The sequence below is a fragment of the Pseudophryne corroboree genome, chromosome 6 (assembly GCF_028390025.1).
Source record: "Pseudophryne corroboree isolate aPseCor3 chromosome 6, aPseCor3.hap2, whole genome shotgun sequence".
In the NCBI taxonomy this organism is placed as follows: domain Eukaryota; kingdom Metazoa; phylum Chordata; class Amphibia; order Anura; family Myobatrachidae; genus Pseudophryne; species Pseudophryne corroboree.
Window position 1 is genome coordinate 205,500,464 of NC_086449.1, and position 21,946 is coordinate 205,522,409.

General features: G+C 45.1%; 1 protein-coding gene and 1 long non-coding RNA gene across 8 annotated transcripts in view; one reads left to right on the forward strand and one right to left on the reverse strand.

Annotated features, from left to right (window-relative positions):
- ASB7 (ankyrin repeat and SOCS box containing 7) overlaps positions 1–11,013 on the reverse strand; it is an 86,840-nt gene extending 75,827 nt beyond the window's left edge. The window contains exons 1-3 of one of the 7 annotated variants that reach the window (XM_063925666.1): positions 10,991–11,013; positions 8,185–8,229; positions 7,570–7,672 (exon numbers count right to left, since the gene is read on the reverse strand). The gene's annotated coding sequence lies outside the window, so the exon portion shown is untranslated. The other 6 variants (XM_063925662.1, XM_063925665.1, XM_063925663.1 and 3 more) reach the window with 6 other exon arrangements.
- Positions 9,805–12,116, forward strand: LOC134931866 (uncharacterized). The gene is made up of 2 exons (XR_010179185.1): positions 9,805–10,185; positions 10,941–12,116. It is a non-coding gene; the product is annotated as an uncharacterized LOC134931866 (long non-coding RNA).
- Positions 12,117–21,946: the final 9,830 nt, after the last annotated feature.

A 21,946-nucleotide genomic window follows, 5' to 3' on the forward strand; every position in this document is an offset into this window, starting at 1 on the left:
CACCTAGTTTTATGGATTTATCACATGGTCTATTGAAAAAACTGGGTGCTAGTGCAGATTTTAGACTCTCTGATTTTCGGAATATGACCTGTTCACTGAGTTCTAAGTTGGCATTCAACACTTCGTCCAATTTTAAAATTGGAGAGTTCTTTTTGATAATTTTTTTGATCTCATATGCACTGGTGTTATATTTTGTTACGAACATTGTAGTCCTATCTATTTTCTTTTTCTTATTTTTCCTAACACTAGTTCCAGTGGTGTCCAATAAAGTGTCCCTCTCAATCCCATCCACTTCCTTCAAAGCTTGATCCAACACAGATGCAGGATAGCCTTGAGTCAGAAATGCCCCATATAGGGATTTCATCTGTTCCTTCGCCCCTTCATTGGAGGAACAGTTCCTCTTAATCCGAAGGAACTGGCCCTTGGGTATGTTGTCTTTCCAACGCTGCAAATGGCTACTACTATAATGTAAATACCGATTTTGATCTACTTCCTTAACAAACGTCCTAGTTACTATACTATCATTTTCAATTTTGAGCGCTATATCCAAGAAAGTCACCTGTGTGGGGTGGCAGTACCCCGTAAATTTTAACCCATAATTATTAAGATTTAAATTGGCAATAAATAACTCTGCAGACTCCGTGCTCCCCTCCCAAACAAAAAATAAATCATCTATGAAACGGCCATAGAGGACCAGGTTCGCACCGAGACCGCCGCCCCACACATGTTGCTCCTCAAACCGCCCCATGAACAGGTTGGCGAAACTCGGAGCAAACCTGGTCCCCATGGCCGTCCCCCTTAACTGCAAATAAAACGAGGCTTGGATTTTACAATGGAAATATCTATTCCTATATGAAAGTGAGGCTTGGTATAGAGATTCCAAAATGGCCACCGGAGTCTATTTAAGGAATGGAACCAAAATGAGGCTTGGAACGCACGCCGGAGTGCGCATGCGCGGACGGCCGCGGGAATTACAAATTAGGGTGGCTATAAAAATGCAACCCGGCGAGTTCAGTCATTCAAACTGAGGAAGCCGCTGAGTGTGTCCAGAAGGCGGAGAAACGCGTTTTTGAAGTGACTGACATCCAGGACGTTTCACTCTCCATTCACCGACCTAAACACCGTCGTGTGGTACAGTCATCACCCAGTGCATATGCAATTGCGGCTAACCACCAGTAGAGGGAGCCTGAGCACTGTGGATATGTCCCAATGATATATTTTTTCTCCAGATATTCTGCAAACAGACGGATAAGCACCAGCAGAGGGAGTCTTTGAAGTTGGGACTGTCATTGCAAAACAAAAAACCTTGGAGGTGAACCTAATGCCACAAGTTGGATGGTAATTATCCATTTTTTCATTATATGTGTGCACACATGTTCAATTGGAACACTAAAAGAACTAAGGATCTCTGAACACTTTTAGTGTTGGAAACGCCATTGTTCATGATCTAATGAGTGGACACTGTGAATTATAGAAACATCAAAGTCCAAGCCTCAAAATATTTTTAGTGTATCATAGCTTTGTCAGTAGTTGTATATGAATTGTTTATTTCTGATAACATGCATAACATATGTTGATTGAATGCAATTTATGTTGCAAGATTGCAGATAATAAATACATTTTAATAAATTTTTATTTTTAATTTTTAATTGTCATTTTTCTAAATGTGCAAGTTTACATTGTCTCTTTAATCAGTGCGGATAGCGCTCCTGATTTTCTACAGGGGGTCACATCCCTGTAGTTATTGTGCTTTTTTGGTCTTTGTAAGGATTGCAATTATCCTGTAATTAGGAGCAGCAGTCCGCACTGTTATTTAATCTCCATTTTTCTGGTAGTCACCAGCGCTCAAGGGTATACACACCGGTCCATACATAGGGGTGTGGAGGGTTGTGTATACTTATTAAACAATTTTTGGTGTTTTCTGATTTGCCATGGATCGGGTCTAAGGATTCACCAGTTGGTTTTTTCCCTCTAGTTTAACGAAAATCAAAATGCGCCTATACATTGCACATATTTTACAGGGATTCGTAAATCATTTTCATCCAGTGCCCATTATACAGTAATATTAAAATACTAGTAACAGTCTGCAAATCGGCTGATAATTACCATACACTAGACACGTCCAGATTCTAATCCATTTTGGTCAGAATCGGAGATCGGCAATTCCCATACATTGATAATTTTCTGACACGTCTGTAGTTTGTTCTTTGTTATGCAAACTTTTTTTGACATGCTAGTGAAGCTGGCCATCCACCTAAAGGCTGGTTGGAACGAAAATCTGATAATGTATGGGAGCAAATGACAATCAAGCATTTACTTCTAAACACGGGAAAATAGGCGAAAACGGTAATTCATACAAAATTATTAAATCAAATTGACCTTTTAACTATCCAAACTAATTAACTAATTGGATGGTTGGAAAGATAATCTTTAGGCGTGTGGCCAGCTTTAGACGTGTATTGGGTCACAGACAGACACATTTAAATGCCTTTTCCATTTTTTATTTATTTAGTTTATGACTAACATTACAGGGTTCCTGTGTTGCTGCTGTAATCCACATAAAAAAAATAATAATAATCAGAAATGTAACCTGCAGCGCCACTAATACCACTTTCACATATATGACCTGGGAATTTCCCTGCAGACCCGGGTTTCTGCTCGAGGCTCCTTTTCAGACTGCACTTGAGACCAGGGAAATTCCTGGGTCAACCCCTTTCAGACATAAGCCGGGTCTGCCGTTGCATTCTACAAGCTAGGGCTGCCAGGCTACTCTCATGTCACACACATAAATGTCATACACACACTGGGCGAGGGAAGCTAGGAGCGCACCTCTGACAGCACACAGCCCGAGGTGTCAGCTGGCAGCCGCGGCCCCTTCCAGGCAGCCTTGGCCGGCCAATCAGGAGCTTCTATAGGCGACTAGCGAGTAAAATGCCATGTCGCACTATTCACACATAACTCGGGTTGTCTACCTAGGATATGAGTTAATAACAGGGGTACCGGCCACGGAACGTGTTCCCAGGTTGTTGTTTTCAGACATAAGTGAGACCCGAGTAGTTTGGCCGATCCCTGAAAAAAAACAGGGAATCTTACTATGTCTAAAACGGGTATTAGTGGTTTATTACAATGTTTAAAACAATTTTCACTGATTCACAATCAGGATGAATTTTATTGAGGAAGATGCTGATAATATTGGACTTTGCATCTTAAAGGCAACCAGCAGAAAGATTGTAATAAAACAGGGCTTCTCAACTCCAGCCCTCACGTGCCACCAACAAATCATGTTTTGTGGATTTATTTAATCATGCGCAGGTGAGAAATCTATTTCTCTGGCTCGGTAATTATCTGACCTGTTTCCACTGACTAAATCCCAACGTCATGACCTGTAAGGAATGTTTGAGAGTCGAGTGCTGCAATAAAGTATGATTCTTACAATTCAAATAACTGACATGCAGTGAGGTGAGGCAGAGCCTCTCCTATCATACTCCACTAAACTCCACAGTTTGACTATAAAAATAAGAAAAATTACAAAGAAGATATTTTAAATATCTTCTTTATATTCTTCTAATATTTTTTATAGTCAAAACTCTGAAATATACTGGTCTTTGACAGGTGAGGTTCTGCCTCTCCTGCCTACTTTGTCTAAACATCACTGATACAGTGCCTTGCTAAAGTATTCCCCGTGGCTTTTTACCTATTTTGTTACATTACAACCTGTAATTTAAATTTTTTTTTTAATCTGAATTTTATGTGATGGACATGCACAAAATGGTCTAAGTTGGTGAAGTGAAATGAGAAAAATGTATATAAAAAAGAATTTTTATAAATAAAAATATGAAAATTGGCATGTGCATATGTCTTCACCCCTTTTGCTATGAAGCCCCTCAAAAGTTCTGGTGCAACCAATTACCTTCAGAAGTCACATAATTAGTAAAATGAAGTCCACCTGTGTGCAATCTAAGTGTCACATGATCCGTCAGTATAAACACTCCTCTTCTGAAAGGCCCCAGAGGCTGCAACACCACTAAGCAAGAGGCATCACACCATGAAGACCAAGGAGCTCTCCAAACAAGTCAGGGTTGGGTTATAAAAAAATATCCAAATCTTTGACGATCCCCCGGAGCACCATCAAATCCATCATCTTCAAATGGAAAGAACATGGTACAACAACAAACCTGCCAAGAGATGGCCGGCCACCGAAACTCACAGACCGGGCAAGGAGGGCATTAATCAGAGAGGCAGCTCAGAGACCAAAGGTAACCCTGAAGGAGCTGCAGAGTTCCACAGCAGAGACTGTTGTATCAGCACGTTTTGAGTTTGCCAAAAGGAATGTGGACAACTCCCCAAATGTATGGAGGAAGGTGCTCTGGTCAGATGAGACTAAAATTTAACTTTTCGGCCACCAAGGAAAACGCTATGTCTGGCGCAAAACCAACACATCCCATCACCCCAAGAACACCATCCCCACTGTGAAACATGGTGGTGGCGGCATCATGCTGTGGGGATGTTTTTCAGCAGCAGGGACTGGGAAACTGTTTTGAGTTGAGGGAAAGATGGATGGTGGTAAGTACAGGGATATTCTTGAGCAAAACCTGTTTCAGTCTGCCTGTGATTTAAGACTGGGACGGAGGTTCACCTTCCAGCAGGACAATGAGCAACACTCGAGTGGTTTAAGGGGAAACATTTAAATGTGTTGGAATGGCCTAGTCAAAGCCCAGGTCTCTATCCAATTGAGAACCTGTGGTCAGACGTGAAGATTGCTGTTCACAAGCGGAAACCATCCAACGTGAAGGAGTTGGAGCAGTTTTGCTTTGAGGAATGGGCAAAAATCCCAGTGGCAAGATGTGGCAAACTCATAGAGACTTATCCAAAGCGACTTGCAGCTGTAATTGCCGCGAAAGGTAGATTTACACTGCAATTAAGATGTCAGTTTGAATACACCCCACCCAAATCTAATCTCTCTGCACATGTTACATCTGCCCCTCCTGCAGAGCAACATGGTTTTGCCCATTAGTGTGCTTTTTTGGCTTGCTAACCAACCTGAATAAGGCCCAATGTCAACATGAAACCTTGGGCTCACATATTGTGAGGAAATCTGACTCCGATACTAGCAAGTGCCTCCCCAACCATTTACCTCACTGCACATCACTGAAATAACTGAATATAAAAAATGCACACAGATGGAGCCACGCTAATCGTGGCTCTGTCTACGACTAGGTGCGCCCCGCCGGGAACAAATGGGACGCGCGGGCGTCGTAGATGTGCATGCGCCCCATTCACTTTGAATGGGAGCGTCTACGTACACTCGGCAGCGGGCCGATGCGCACCTAGGCACACCACTCGCCCCCGCCTGCGATGTAGCCATGCTCATTCCATCTGTATACATTGCACAGTGTTAATGTCATATCAATCTATTATGTTTCATGCATGATAAATTCACAGTGCCTAAAAGGTGCATCCTGCACCTAATCAGTGAGGAGGCATATTTTAATTCTGAAGGGCTACATTTTAGACATGATGTATCACTACAGCTACTGTAGCGAAACATCATGTAAAAAATTTTGCCCATAAAAATTAAAATATGCCCTCCTCACTGATTAGGTGCTGGAATGAGAACTACATACTCTGTACTATACATTGTCAGGGATATACAACATGTCGCTCCCCTCCCCAGCTGAGGTGGAACTTTACATCCCAACATGCCGTGACGCAGTTTTGCTATGGGAGAATGCTGAAACGGTGACAAAGCATGCTGGGATGTGTAGTTCAAAAGCAGTTAGAGGGCTGCATGATGAATACCCCAGCATTTTTCAAGTTGGAACCCTATGTTGTATATTTTATTTACCTACAAGATTATGTGGTGCCATAAATGAAGATTATAATTAAACAAATAAAACCCAACTTTTTTTCACCCTCAGTACGGTGTATGAAAAACAGATACATCTATTGCTCCACATAACTCTTCCTAAATCGGTGAAAACCCGCCAAGTTTCATGGGCTGTTTTTGCCCACATTCTAAACTCCTTTGTCACCAGCTGTGCTATGCCACACAGAGGCGTCCTCATACATCTAGCCTCAATACGCCATGCGACGCAAGATGCCTGGCGTGTGTGCACTGCCAGGTCCCGTGCAACTCTGCTAACATTGGGCATCTTTTTTGCCAAAAGTAAACCTTATTCACAACGCTAGGACACACGAGGAGACTGTGCTGGTAATTTGCTATATGACACTCGTATATTGTGTGTGACTGAGTCTGTATACCGAGCAGAACAGATCTTGTATTGGAAAGAAAGCTGCGGCTGCTACATTCTAGCACTTTGTGTACAGATCAGAGACTCAGTCGCACACAGATATACAAGGGTCATATCAAATTAATCAGCACAGTTTCCTTGTGCGCCCTAGTCGCATGATGTTGCGACGAAGACGCATTCTCAGCAAAAAAGACTCCCGACACTAGAATATTCTCATGTGACCTGGCATGCCAAGAGGGGCTATTTGGTGTGACTGCAGCAAAGATGTATGAGGACATATATGTATGTTTTTTTAAGTAACTTCCGTTACATTAACTCACTTACACTTTTGTATACTTCAAAAACCATACCCAACTGCTAGCACTTTACATATAGTTAATATAGCGATTACACTTATAAAAGGGAGCTGCCATGTTTGTCTGACATTATTCCTGAGCACAAGCTTCCATACTACAATACTGCATCACGGCTTCCAAAAAAAAGGCTCACACCCAGCAATAATTCAACTAAATGCGGTTGTAGGTTTGTCTGCTACTGGCCTGCGTGTGAGCATCTTCGTACTACACTATCAGCCCCAATGAAAGGTGAGGTCAGTCAGATCGGCCCATTAGTTGAATGTTTCTATTGTGTACAATTTGAGCTCTCATGTAAGGAGAAAAGGGTCACTGATCACTATGTTGTGATATCACGCAGCCCACCAAGAACCTTTACAATCTGGTGGACAGCTATGCAATAGATAGCACCTATCCTTGTGTTTCAATGCCTATGTCCCCATAGATTATAAGCTTGTGAGCAGGGCCTTCCTACCTCTGACTGTTTGTTATTACCCAGTTTTATCTTATTGTGTCCAGTTGTAAAGTGCAACTGAATTTGGAGCGCTAGAAAAGAAACTGTTAATAAATAAAATAGTAAATAAGCTATAAGGAACAACCCATCACTATTATTATAGCAAACAAGTTAAAAAAATGATTTACCTAAGGCCTGGCTTTTTCAAGCTTTGACCGTACGCCTATAGTTACAGTTCTACCGAGCACATTTCTGCTAACAGTGTGTTGTTGATGTACAACACACTGTACGACACTATATTGGCAGGAACATGAGCCCAGCTCGGTCTGCCACATTCTCCTTACTCCTGCCAACTCAACATTTTCAAATTAAACACCTGCCGCCATCACCAAGAACCGCGATAGATAATAACCTCTCTCCCCACTCTTTCAAAAAAATAAAAAAGTGTGGTTTGTCATCAAGATTTAAGTGGTATGAATATGACAAGAACCATTAATACCAACTTGAACTGCACAACTGTCAAAGGAAATACCTCTCACGGCTCTGTCACTATTTCTTTGTGGTGCAGTGGTTGGTTCCCTTCGGGCTTGTGGCACTGGCACACTTCATCTCATCAGGGGAAAAAAAATCCTCACCTGATTAAAGAAAAAAATATTACAAAGTAAAATTGGGCAAGCGACACTGCTGGCAACCAGTTGGAAGCCATCTGACAATGGACAAACCAAAACATGTGAGAATTTACTATACAATATTTTCAAATATTTACTATCATATTTTTATCCAATAGCTAATGATCATTATGTAAATTCTAAATCATAGTGATAATGCTGTTTATTCATACACATAAGATTTTATGACCAAACACTATATCAGACCTGAACTTCTATAAACCTAAACAACCACAATCCCGTACATATATAACTGCATCTATGGGGAAACATGCACAACGCTGCAGACAGAAGATAATAATGTACAATGTCCATCTGTTCTATGGCTTAAGCAGGTGTTTGTGTGTAGAAATATACTCAATATTATACTTTTTTTTTAATGTAAAACAACATATAAGACAAAGTTAATGATGGCTTATTGTTAGGTTTTCTTTGTCACCTCATAATAAATGAATACTTCTGCAATAAATTAGTCTTACCTCTGATCTTTTCCTTTCACTTCCACCAAAGCAGTAATTGAAGACCTATAAAAGTAACAAATATAATTAGAGCCTGGTATATAGAGAGCGCTGTCTTTACGAGAATAAATTTATACTGTACCCCTCTGTCTATTCCCAATTTGAACTTATATAAATTACACTTGGTTTTATGTAATACATGTGTATTTGGTATAAAATGAAAACAATGGATCAAAGCCATCAAACGTATCTATGCAACATGCAAATCAGTACACCACACTTTACTAATAAAATATTGGAGTAAATGTAATATTCGACAAAAAGATATTACACAGTGGCCCAAATGTATTAAGCCTTAAAAAGTGATACGGTGGAGAGGGATAAAGAGTGATAAAGTACCAGCCAATCAGCTTCCTAACTACCATGTTACAGGATATGTTTGAAAAAAAGATAAGTTAGAAGCTGATTGGCTGGTGATTTATCACTATTTAACTGTCTCCACTTTATCACTATTTAAGGCTTAATACATTTGAGCCTATGAGGTTTGACAGAACAGGCATTTTAGCTACTCACCACTGTAACATAATACACCACACAGCCTGCACAAGTAACAGACTCCCTTATTAACCTGTGTTTCCATTTATAAACAAGAGTTATGTTATAGATTAGGTGAAGACAGACACCCTTAAATAACCTATATACAGCTTGTGGGCTGGAGCAGAGGGGAATAATGTCGGTATAGTAGAACACATTGTGATGATGTAAGGCAATACTGACTGACTAATTACAGATGTATATGAAGCAAAAATTATAGTAGCTCAAGGACAATAGTTTAACATTGATTTAATAACCAGACAATGGGCACTGCAGGGAGACGCGCGCCTCACCGAAAGAGTGATTAAAGCACATATCATGTGTTCCACTGCTTGGAAAGCCAGCGTTCAGCACTTTACATCACACTTATTATGGAGCTTTTATTTTTGTGCGTTGTTTCAAGGTGCAGGGGCAAAGGCAGCCTGATGTGCAGCAGGTGTGGTGACAATGGTGACACACCTTTATCAGGCAGCTGGAGGTCTGGGATATCAGTGTCACACAAGAGGATGCAGTACTACTAATGGTGCAGTAGTGTAAGGACCATGGTGGAAAGGCCAGCAGCACAGCAGGGTGTATTGTTAGCAGCTGATTGGCATACACAATGGGCACAGCGAAGGGAGAGTGTTACAGTTGCAGGGAGGGACACTGGGACAGGATACACACATGTATATGGCAGCAACCAGGTTACACAGAGCTCCCCGCGTCGCAGTTATCTACACTGGGTGAGGAGGAAGCGGTACTGGGAAAGGGGAGCACAGCTGGCCATGGTGCTGGGTGTGAAGGCCCGCCTGGTGGGTGCAGTGTGGGGAGGGGAAGGGGCTGCTGGAGGGACACACTCACCCCCGGGACACACCACTGCCCAGCGCCTTACACCGGTCCGTACTTCCCAGGGCCTGCCCCATAACCCTCCGCGTTAACGGGAAGCAGACACACAGAAGCCCCCTGAGCAGCGGCCAATCAGAGCGCAGTGCCGCAAAGCAAGTCCGAGACGCCGCGAAATACAGCAAGGGAACCAAGCAAGGCGCGTGCGCAAAAACGACGGGATAGGACGGCGGCGCGGACCGGATTTCGCGCTGATTGGCTGAGGCTCCAAACCAGGAACTCCTCCCTCCCTGCAGAGTCCCTAGTAGTTGCCAGGCAACAGCGACCAGCTGCTGTGGGCGTCAGTCAGGAGGCTTGCGCAGGCGCCCCAGTCACGGTCGCCTAAAGGACTACATGTCCCGTCCACCCTTTCGCGGAGTTTTTGAACGTTACAGCGTCGCGACTCGCGCCTGTCTCGCTCACACAGGCACAGAAAGAAAGAAAAATAATGCCCGGGAAGTGGAGGAGGCTGTTAGCTATTGCGGCCTGGGGTGTAAGAGCTGCTGCGTGTCGCAAGGCATTGTCTGGGACAGACCTAGCTTATGGGAAATGTTGGTTAGATATTAGGTAAATCGTAGAGTTTACAATTAAAGCATTATGATGGGAGGAGAAGAAGAAGGAGGATTTCTCTTAATTTATGTTTGCCAGCACCTGTTTAGAACAGGTAATGGATTAGAAAGGCGTTTCAACACAGGTGATGGCAATCATCAATTAAGAGAAAAGTCCAGGAGCAGAGCATTGTGTCCCTCCTGGAGAGGGTCATGTTGGGAGGTATGTATATGAGTGACTAATTGGTCCTACACATTAGGCGATATAACTGAACAATATGAATGTTCTCGTTCATATAGTTCAGTGTGTAGGCAACAAAACTGCGCGGCCCCGTGCTCATTCATCGTTGGTGCCGAGTCGCTTATGCATGCAAGCCAATATGGAGACTCTTGTCCATATTAGCTTGCACTGCTAAGAAGGGGGGGGGGGCAGCTCGGCGATGGGTCGCTGAATGTGTAGGGCCCATTAATCGTTAAGGAACGCAGCAGCTGTATCTTTTCCACCTAGCATTATTGGTGGGAGAAATTCTATATTTGTTCTGAAATACAGGTATTTCAGTTTTAATGATGCTGCGGAGAGTCATATCAGCAGGCTGGGAATTGGGTGAGCGTTTTGTTTTATGTCAAGTAGCAATCATTTACGTGGCAAATTCAAGCTGGTTTTGCCATGTAAATGATTGGCACTTTAAAAAAAAAAACCAGGAGAACTCTCGCAAAATCTCTCACTTCCTGATTCTCACACCTTATTACACTCCCCCATTGTGTCTTCCTCAGCAAATCGTAAGTCCGCTGTCATGTCCGGAGTGTTAAAACTGGTTCCTTACCACTACGGTGTCTGTCCAGGCGCGCTGCTTCCACACACTGCTCCTGGTTAATGCATCAGTCTGTTTGCGCTTATGCCCGTGTGATGCCTCCAGCAGTTCGCCAATGTCTCAGGGTAAAACACTGTACAGTACATGCTGTCTCAGGACTGAGCCTCCATGGTGCTTCGTGGTGTTTGGGCTTAAACCAAAGTTTTCTTGAAACCAGCTCATGGGTGCCGCAATCTTGGTTTCAGTCAGCTGATTTCACTGTCCAATCCAGGAGCTTCTCACAACCAGCTGATCACAGCTTACAATCACTGAGCACTCCGGGAACTTCCTGCTGACGTCAGTACAACAGTACGCCAGACCCACTTCTTCACCAAGGCAAAAAAGAGAAACTACCCTAGGATAATAAACTCCTGGAGCTGGATGGGACGGTTCAACGCAGCAGCTAACCACAAAGGGGTTGGTCAGACCCCAAATAAAACACGAGCACAAGAAAATAGTAGCGCTTGCAGGTCACAAATGAGAGAGGTAGGTCACAACAATAACACAATTTAATAAAATCGTAATCAGCAAAATCTAAAAGATGCATATAGAATACACATTGTAAAAAATATTTTTAAAAAAGTTGGTTTGTAAAGTTAGCAGTGCTCCTCCCAATTTCAAATAGGTGTAAATTATGAGAAGTTCAATTAACCTGTTCCAAAAAAACAGTCCCCTTGGTCCCAATAGGCCCGTGTAGATCACAACCGTAAATGATAGTTACCACCAGCGTCTTTCAAGGCGTTTAAGCGGATAGGCATCCGCAAATAGCTTTCCTTTGATTGGCGATGCAGAAAGAGTCCGATGGTGTGAAGGGATCTCTCTTTAAACAGGGTCCAAAAGTATGTAGTAACAGGGGACTTGGTCCAGGTGTAGATGTTCCAATAGGTCGGTGGTGGGAGTGAGCACAAAACAGGTCTCACTGACGCGTTTCGTTGCGTTCTCCCAACTTTTTCAAGGTGCTGCTAGTGAGGGTTTATAAACCACATCAATATGGCTGCTCATTTGCATGTGTAATTGATTGTGACCATCCCCTCTCATTGTGTGACCAAATAATGACAGACAATATATGTAATAAAACTTATTCAAGAATACAATCTCATATAGTGTAAATATACTGTTATTTGTAATATACATTCAAAATTTATTTAGTGTAGTCCGGTCACATGACCGCTATTTCACACATATTTCTCTATCGTCCTAGTGGATGCTGGGGTTCCTGAAAGGACCATGGGGAATAGCGGCTCCGCAGGAGACAGGGCACAAAAAGTAAAGCTTTTTCAGATCAGGTGGTGTGCACTGGCTCCTCCCCCTATGACCCTCCTCCAGACTCCAGTTAGATTTTTGTGCCCGGCCGAGAAGGGTGCAATCTAGGTGGCTCTCCTAAAGAGCTGCTTAGAAAAAGTTTAGCTAGGTTTTTTATTTTACAGTGATTCCTGCTGGCAACAGGATCACTGCAGCGAGGGACTGAGGGGAGAAGGAGTCAACTCACCTGCGTGCAGGATGGATTGGCTTCTTGGCTACTGGACATCAAGCTCCAGAGGGACGATCACAGGTACAGCCTGGATGGTCACCGGAGCCGCGCCGCCGGCCCCCTTGCAGATGCTGAAGTCAAAAGAGGTCCAGAATCGGCGGCTGAAGACTCCTGCAGTCTTCTAAAGGTAGCGCACAGCACTGCAGCTGTGCGCCATTTTCCTCTCAGCACACTTCACACGGCAGTCACTGAGGGTGCAGGGCGCTGGGAGGGGGGCGCCCTGGGAGGCAAATGAATACCTATAAAGGCTAAAAATACCTCACATATAGCCCCTAGAGGCTATATGGAGATATTTAACCCCTGCCTGATTTTTCTAAATAGCGGGAGACGAGCCCGCCAGAAAAGGGGCGGGGCCTATCTCCTCAGCACACGGCGCCATTTCCTCTCACAGCTCCGCTGGTCAGGACGGCTCCCAAGTCTCTCCCCTGCACTGCACTACAGAAACAGGGTAAAACAGAGAGGGGGGAGCAAATTTATGGCGATATTTTGATATAACAAAGCAGCTATAAGGGAGCACTTATTATAAGGCTATCCCTGATATATATATAGCGCTTTTGGTGTGTGCTGGCAAACTCTCCCTCTGTCTCCCCAAAGGGCTAGTGGGTCCTGTCTTCGTTAGGAGCATTCCCTGTGTGTCTGCTGTGTGTCGGTACGTGTGTGTCGACATGTATGAGGACGATATTGGTGTGGAGGCGGAGCAATTGCCAAATATGAGGATGTCACCCCCTAGGGAGTCGACACCAGAATGGATGCCTTTATTTATGGAACTACGGGATAGTGTCAACACGCTAAAGCAGTCGTTTGACGACATGAGGCGGCCGGACAATCAATTAGTGCCTGTCCAGGCGACTCAAACACCGTCAGGGGCTGTGAAACGCCCTTTGCCTCAGTCGGTCGACACAGACCCAGACGCAGGCACTGACTCCAGTGGTGACGGTGACGATTCAACCGTATTTTCCAGTAGGGCCACACGTTATATGATTTTGGCAATGAAGGAGGCGTTACATTTAGCTGATACTACAGGTACCACTAAACAGGGTATTATGTGGGGTATGAAAAAACTACCTATAGTTTTTCCTGAATCAGAAGAATTAAATGACGTGTGTAATGAAGCGTGGGTTGCACCTGATAAAAAGCTGATAATTTCAAAGAAATTATTGGCATTATACCCTTTCCCGCCAGAGGTTAGGGAGCGCTGGGAAACACCTCCTAGGGTGGACAAGGCGCTAACACGCTTATCTAAACAAGTAGCGTTACCCTCTCCTGAGACGGCCGCACTTAAAGATCCATCAGATAGGAGGATGGAAAATATCCAAAAAAGTATATACACACATGCAGGTGTTATACTACGACCAGCTGTAGCGACTGCCTGGATGGGCAGTGCTGGGGTAGTTTGGTCAGAGTCCCTGATTGAAAATATTGATACCCTGGACAGGGACAATATTTTACTGTCGTTAGAACAAATAAAGGATGCATTTCTTTATATGCGTGATGCACAGAGGGATATCTGCACACTGGCATCACGGGTAAGTGCTATGTCCATTTCGGCCAGAAGAGCTTTGTGGACGCGACAGTGGACAGGCGATGCGGATTCAAAACGGCATATGGAAGTTTTGCCGTATAAAGGGGAGGAGTTATTTGGAGTCGGTCTATCAGATTTGGTGGCCACGGCTACAGCCGGGAAATCCACCTTTCTACCTCAAGTCACTCCCCAACAGAAAAAGGCACCGACTTTTCAACCGCAGCCCTTTCGTTCCTTTAAAAATAAGAGAGCAAAGGGCTATTCATATCTGCCACGAGGCAGAGGTCGAGGGAAGAGACAGCAACACGCAGCTCCTTCCCAGGAACAGAAGCCCTCCCCGGCTTCTACAAAAGCCTCAGCATGACGCTGGGGCTTCTCAAGCGGACTCGGGGACGGTGGGCGGTCGTCTCAAAAATTACAGCGCGCAGTGGGCTCACTCGCAGGTAGATCCCTGGATCCTGCAGATAATATCTCAAGGGTACAGGTTGGAATTAGAGACAGATCCACCTCGCCGTTTCCTGAAGTCTGCTTTACCAACGTCCCCCTCCGAAAGGGAGACGGTTTTGGAAGCCATTCACAAGCTGTACTCTCAGCAGGTGATAGTCAAGGTACCTCTTCTACAACAAGGGAAGGGGTATTATTCCACTCTTTTTGTGGTACCGAAGCCGGATGGCTCGGTAAGGCCTATTCTAAATCTGAAGTCCTTGAACCTGTACATAAAGAAGTTCAAGTTCAAGATGGAGTCACTCAGAGCAGTGATAGCGAACCTGGAAGAGGGGGACTTTATGGTATCCTTGGACATCAAGGATGCGTATCTCCACGTTCCAATTTACCCCTCACACCAGGGGTACCTCAGGTTCGTTGTACAAAACTGTCACTATCAGTTTCAGACGCTGCCGTTCGGATTGTCCACGGCACCTCGGATCTTTACAAAGGTAATGGCCGAGATGATGATTCTTCTTCGAAGAAAAGGCATATTAATTATCCCATACTTGGACGATCTCCTAATAAGGGCGAGGTCCAGAGAACAGCTAGAGATGGGATTAGCACTGTCTCAAGAAGTGCTAAAACAGCACGGGTGGATTCTGAATATTCCAAAATCCCAGTTAATGCCGACAACTCGTCTGCTGTTCCTAGGGATGATTCTGGACACGGTTCAGAAAAAGGTTTTTCTCCCGGAGGAAAAAGCCAAGGAGTTATCCGAGCTTGTCAGGAACCTCCTAAAACCAGGAAAGGTGTCTGTACATCAATGCACAAGAGTCCTGGGAAAAATGGTGGCTTCTTACGAAGCAATTCCATTCGGCAGATTCCACGCAAGAATTTTCCAAAGGGATCTGTTGGACAAATGGTCAGGGTCGCATCTTCAGATGCACCTACGGATAACCCTGTCTCCAAGGACAAGGGTGTCTCTTCTGTGGTGGTTGCAGAGTCCTCATCTATTGGAGGGCCGCAGATTCGGCATACAGGATTGGATCCTGGTGACCACGGACGCCAGCCTGAGAGGCTGGGGAGCAGTCACACAAGGAAGAAACTTCCAGGGAGTATGGACGAGCCTGGAAACGTCTCTTCACATAAACATTCTGGAACTAAGAGCAATATACAATGCTCTAAGCCAGGCAGAACCTCTGCTTCAGGGAAAACCGGTGTTGATCCAGTCGGACAACATCACGGCAGTCGCCCATGTGAACAGACAGGGCGGCACAAGAAGCAGGAGTGCAATGGCAGAAGCTGCAAGGATTCTTCGCTGGGCAGAGAATCATGTGATAGCACTGTCAGCAGTGTTCATCCCGGGAGTGGACAACTGGGAAGCAGACTTCCTCAGCAGACACGATCTTCACCCGGGAGAGTGGGGACTTCATCCAGAAGTCTTCCACATGCTGGTAACCCGTTGGGAAAGACCAATGGTGGACATGATGGCGTCTCGCCTCAACAAAAAACTGGACAGGTATTGCGCCAGGTCAAGAGATCCGCAGGCAATAGCTGTGGACGCGCTGGTAACGCCTTGGGTGTACCAGTCGGTGTATGTGTTTCCTCCTCTGCCTCTCATACCAAAAGTATTGAGAATTATACGGCAAAGAGGCGTAAGAACGATACTAGTGGTTCCGGATTGGCCAAGAAGGACTTGGTACCCGGAACTTCAAGAGATGATCACGGAAGATCCGTGGCCTCTACCTCTAAGGAGGGACTTGCTTCAGCAGGGTCCCTGTCTGTTTCAAGACTTACCGCGGCTGCGTTTGACGGCATGGCGGTTGAACGCCGGATCCTAAAGGAAAAAGGCATGCCGGAAGAAGTCATTCCTACTTTGATTAAAGCAAGGAAGGAAGTAACCGTGCAACATTATCACCGAATTTGGCGAAAATATGTTGCGTGGTGCGAAGATCGGAGTGCTCCGACGGAGGAATTTCAACTGGGTCGATTCCTACATTTCCTGCAATCAGGATTGTCTATGGGTCTCAAATTGGGATCTATTAAGGTTCAAATTTCGGCCCTGTCGATTTTCTTTCAAAAAGAATTGGCTTCAGTCCCTGAAGTCCAGACCTTTGTTAAGGGAGTGCTGCATATACAGCCTCCTGTGGTGCCTCCAGTGGCACCGTGGGATCTCAATGTGGTTTTGGACTTTCTAAAATCTCATTGGTTTGAACCACTAAATAAGGTGGATTTGAAATATCTCACTTGGAAAGTGACCATGCTTCTAGCCCTGGCTTCTGCCAGGAGAGTATCAGAATTGGCAGCTTTATCTTACAAAAGCCCATATCTGATTTTCCATTCGGACAGGGCAGAACTGCGGACTCGTCCGCATTTTCTCCCTAAGGTGGTGTCAGCATTTCATCTGAACCAGCCTATTGTAGTGCCTGCGGCTACAAGTGACTTGGAGGACTCCAAGTTACTGGACGTTGTCAGAGCATTAAAAATATATATTGCAAGGACAGCTGGAGTCAGAAAATCTGACTCGTTGTTTATATTGTATGCACCCAACAAGATGGGTGCTCCTGCGTCTAAGCAGACGATTGCTCGTTGGATCTGTAGCACAATCCAACTTGCACATTCTGTGGCAGGCCTGCCACAGCCTAAATCTGTAAAGGCCCACTCCACAAGGAAGGTGGGCTCATCTTGGGCGGCTGCCCGAGGGGTCTCGGCATTACAACTTTGCCGAGCAGCTACGTGGTCAGGGGAGAACACGTTTGTAAAATTTTACAAATTTGATACTCTGGCTAAGGAGGACCTGGAGTTCTCTCATTCGGTGCTGCAGAGTCATCCGCACTCTCCCGCCCGTTTGGGAGCTTTGGTATAATCCCCATGGTCCTTTCAGGAACCCCAGCATCCACTAGGACGATAGAGAAAATAAGATTTTACTTACCGATAAATCTATTTCTCGGAGTCCGTAGTGGATGCTGGGCGCCCATCCCAAGTGCGGATTATCTGCATAAATTGTACATAGTTATTGTTAACTAATTCGGGTTATTGTTGAAGGAAGCCATCTTTCAGAGGCTCCGCTGTTATCATACTGTTAACTGGGTTTAGATCACAGGTTGTACGGTGTGATTGGTGTGGCTGGTATGAGTCTTACCCGGGATTCAAAATCCTCCCTTATTGTGTACGCTCGTCCGGGCACAGTACCTAACTGGAGTCTGGAGGAGGGTCATAGGGGGAGGAGCCAGTGCACACCACCTGATCTGAAAAAGCTTTACTTTTTGTGCCCTGTCTCCTGCGGAGCCGCTATTCCCCATGGTCCTTTCAGGAACCCCAGCATCCACTACGGACTCCGAGAAATAGATTTATCGGTAAGTAAAATCTTATTTTATAAATAAACATAAAAACCAGGAGTGGTATCTAATAGGTTACCCTATATTCCCAATGAGGGTAGGATCCGGGATAGACTCCACAAATTGCAAATGTCACTAATTTCAGGCAGACTCCCCCTCCCTATCAGTATAAACTAAGTACAGCTGGATCAGTTTGTGATCGGAAGAGAGTTTGTATTGCATCATATTTACGCGCATGGGGAGCAACGCGGCATCGGCGCCACCAATACTGCGTCACTCTGAACGCACCCAGATGTCGCTTGTCATCACGTCACTTCATTGCGTGCGCACAGGTGATGGCGCGGCATCGATATTTCTCTGACGTCCTAAGTGGATGCTGGGACTCCGTAAGGACCATGGGGATTAGCGGCTCCGCAGGAGACTGGGCACAACTAAAGAAATTAACGTTATGGTAAGAACTTACCGTTGATAACGTGATTTCTCTTATGTCCACAGGATTATCCACAGGATAACATTGGGATATTGTCGAGCGACAGCGAAAATGGCACCAACACGGTCACGAGCTTTCTGGCCTCCCAGGATGCATTGGGGCCTCCACTATATAGTCCCGCCCACTGACTCAGTCAGATCAGTTCTTTCCACAGCGATTATAGGCAGGAACATTAGGTAGAGACCTGTACAGGCGATAAGAACACACATGCACACCCTTCCATACAAGAAGGAAGAGGTTTTTAGTGTTTGTCTAGATCCTCAAATCAGATGCGTCCGGGTGGGATCCCTGTGGATACCTGTGGACATAAGAGAAATCACGTTATCAACGGTAAGTTCTTACCATAACGTTCATTTCTCTGGCTGGGTCCACAGGATTATCCACAGGATAACATTGGGATTCCCAAAGCCATTTTAGTGGTGGGGACGCTCCTGATTGCACAGGAGGACCTTTCGCCCGAAGTCTGCGTCATGAGAGGCAAAAGTATCCAAGGCATAATGTCTGATGAATGTGTTTATGGAAGACCATGTGGCTGCCTTACATATCTGTTCTGCTGATGCACCCTGTTGTGCTGCCCAAGAAGGACCTACCTTACGTGTAGAGTGTGCAGAGACATTAGCCGGAATAGGGAGATCTGCATGAGAATAAGCTTCAGATATTACCATTCGGAGCCATCTCGCCAGCGTCTGTTTACTAGCAGGCCAACCTCTCCTATGGAATCCGTAGAGGATGAAGAGGGAATCTGTTTTCCTGATGGCACTAGTACGATCTATGTAGATTTTTAAAGACCGGACCACGTCCAGTGACGCTTCTCCCGCAGATAGGCCCTCATTCCGAGTTGATCGCTCGCAAGGCGAATTTAGCAGAGTTGCTCACGCTAAGCCTACGCCTACTGGGAGTGTATCTTAGCTTCTTAAAATTGCGACCGATGTATTCGCAATATTGCGATTACAAACTACTTAGCAGTTTCAGAGTAGCTTCAGACTTACTCGGTATCTGCGATCAGTTCAGTGCTTGTCGTTCCTGGTTTGACGTCATAAACACACCCAGCGTTCGCCCAGACACTCCCCCGTTTCTCCGGCCACTCCTGCGTTTTTTCCGGAAACGGTAGCGTTTTTATCCACACGCCCCTAAAACGCCGTGTTTCCGCCCAGTAACACCCATTTCCTGTCAATCACACTACGATCGCCGGAGCGAAGAAAAAGCCGTGAGTAAAAATACTATCTTCATGGTAAAATTACTTGGCGCAGTCGCAGTGCGATTATTGCGCATGCGTACTAAGCGGAATTTCACTGCGACGCGATGAAAATTACCGAGCGAACGACTCGGAATGAGGGCCATAGTCCCGATACCTGAAAAGCTGGGACTACAATCTCTTCATTCAGGTGAAACTTTGACACCATCTTTAGAAGATAACTAGATCTCGTTCTGAGAACTGCTCTGTCTGGAAAAAAACTTAGGAAAGGAGATTTACATGATAATGCTCCTAAATCTGACACTCTTCTGGTTGACGCCATTGCCAGTAAAAAAAGAACTTTAACCGTTAACCACTTAAGATCTGCTCTCTCAAGTGGTTCAAACAAAGGACCCTGGAGAAATTTAAGAACTAAATTCAAATCCCAGGGAGCTGCAGGAGGAACAAATGGAGGTTCAATATGTACTACTCCTTGGAAAAAAGTAAGTACATCCTGTAGGTCAGCAATCTTCTGCTGAAACCATACAGTCAACGCTGAGACTTGCACCCTCAAGGAAGCAACCTTCAACCCCTTATCCAATCCTGCCTGCAGAAAATCCAAACTTCTAGCTACTTTAAAGGCTCTTGGATTGTAATTTTTTCCAGAACACCAATGAATATAGGCGTGCCATATTCTATGATATACACGGGCCGAAGAAGGCTTTCTTGCTCTAAGCATGGTTTGGATTACTTGCTTTGAAAATCCTTTAGCCTCTAAGATAGAGGTTTCAACAGCCACGCCGTCAAAGACAGGCGATCCAGATGACTGTGACAACAAGGACACTGCATTAACAGATCTGGACGTTGAGGGAGCAGTATCGGTGCTTCCACGGACATTCTCCACAGATCTGTGTACCAATGCCTTCTTGGCCAAGCTGGAGCTATTAGAATGATTGCTCCTTTTGCCTGTTTTATCTTTCTCACTACTCTGGGTAACAGAGATATTGGAGGGAACAGATATGCCAGCTGAAACCTCCATTCTACTGACAGTGCGTCTACCAGGACTGCTCCTGGGTCCCTTGTTCTTGATCCGTACCTCGGAACTTTGTTGTTTAGACGAGACGCCATAAGGTCTATCTCCGGTAGACCCCATCTGTTCACCAGTGTCTGAAACACTTCTGGGTGTAGTGCCCATTCGGTTTCCTGAATGGTGTGCCGACTGAGAAAATCCGCTTCCCAATTTAGTACACCCGGGACAAATACTGCTGACAATGCTGGGAGATGGAGTTCTGCCCACTTTAGAATGGGAGTTACTTCCTCCATCAGACTCTTGCTGTGAGTCCCTCCTTGATGATTTAGGTATGCTACTGCCGTCGCATTGTCTGAGCGGATCTGGACTGGTCTTCCTTGTAGATTGTCCTTTGCCTGAACTAGGGCCAAGTAAATGGCTCTTATTTCTAACAGATTTATCGGCAGGCGACTTTCCCTTGCGGTCCATTTTCCCTGGAACCATAGGCTTCCGAGTACCGCCCCCCAACCTTGCAGGCTGGCAACTGTCGTCAGGACTTGCCACTCTTTTATCCAAAAGGGTCTCCCCTTGTTTAAATGGTCTGTCTGTAGCCACCATGCTAGAGACCTTTTTACATTTACTGGAATCTTTATCATCTGCTTCTTTATTGTTTGATGATTTCCGTTCCATTTTGTCAAAATGAGATGCTGCAATGGTCTGGAGTGGAATTGCGCATATTCCACCATGTCGAACGTTGATACCATCAGACCCAACAGTCGCATTGCTGCATGGACTGACATTGTCTGGGCTTGCAACGCTTCCTGAGCCATGACCTGCACCTTGACTATTTTCTTCTCTGGTAAGAGAACTTTCTGTAGGTCTGAATCCAATATGGCTCCCAAATGAACCATCCGCTGTGATGGATTCAGGGACGACTTCTCCCAATTTATGAGCCACCCGTGTCTCTGTAAACAAACTATCGTCTGTTGGAGATGGCTCAACAGTAAATCTTGCGACTGTGCTAAGATTAATAGGTCGTCTAGGTATGGGAATATCCTTATCCCTTGTTTGCGCAGACAAGCTGCCATAACCACCATGATCTTGGTAAACACCCTGGGTGCTGTAGCTAGCCCGAAGGGCAGAGCTTGGAACTGGAAGTGTTCCTTGAGGATGGCAAACCTGAGGTAACACTGATGTGACAGTGCTATAGGCACATGTAGGTAAGCATCCCGCACATCCAGAGATACCATATAGTCTCCCGGTTCCATAGCCAACATTATGGAGCGTAACGTCTCCATGTGGAACTTCGGGATCCATATGTAATTGTTCAACATCTTCAGATTTAGAATTGGTCGATATGACCCATTTGGTTTCTGGATTAGAAACAGATTGGAGTAATACCCCTGTCCCTTTTGTGATGGAGGTACTGGGACAATCAC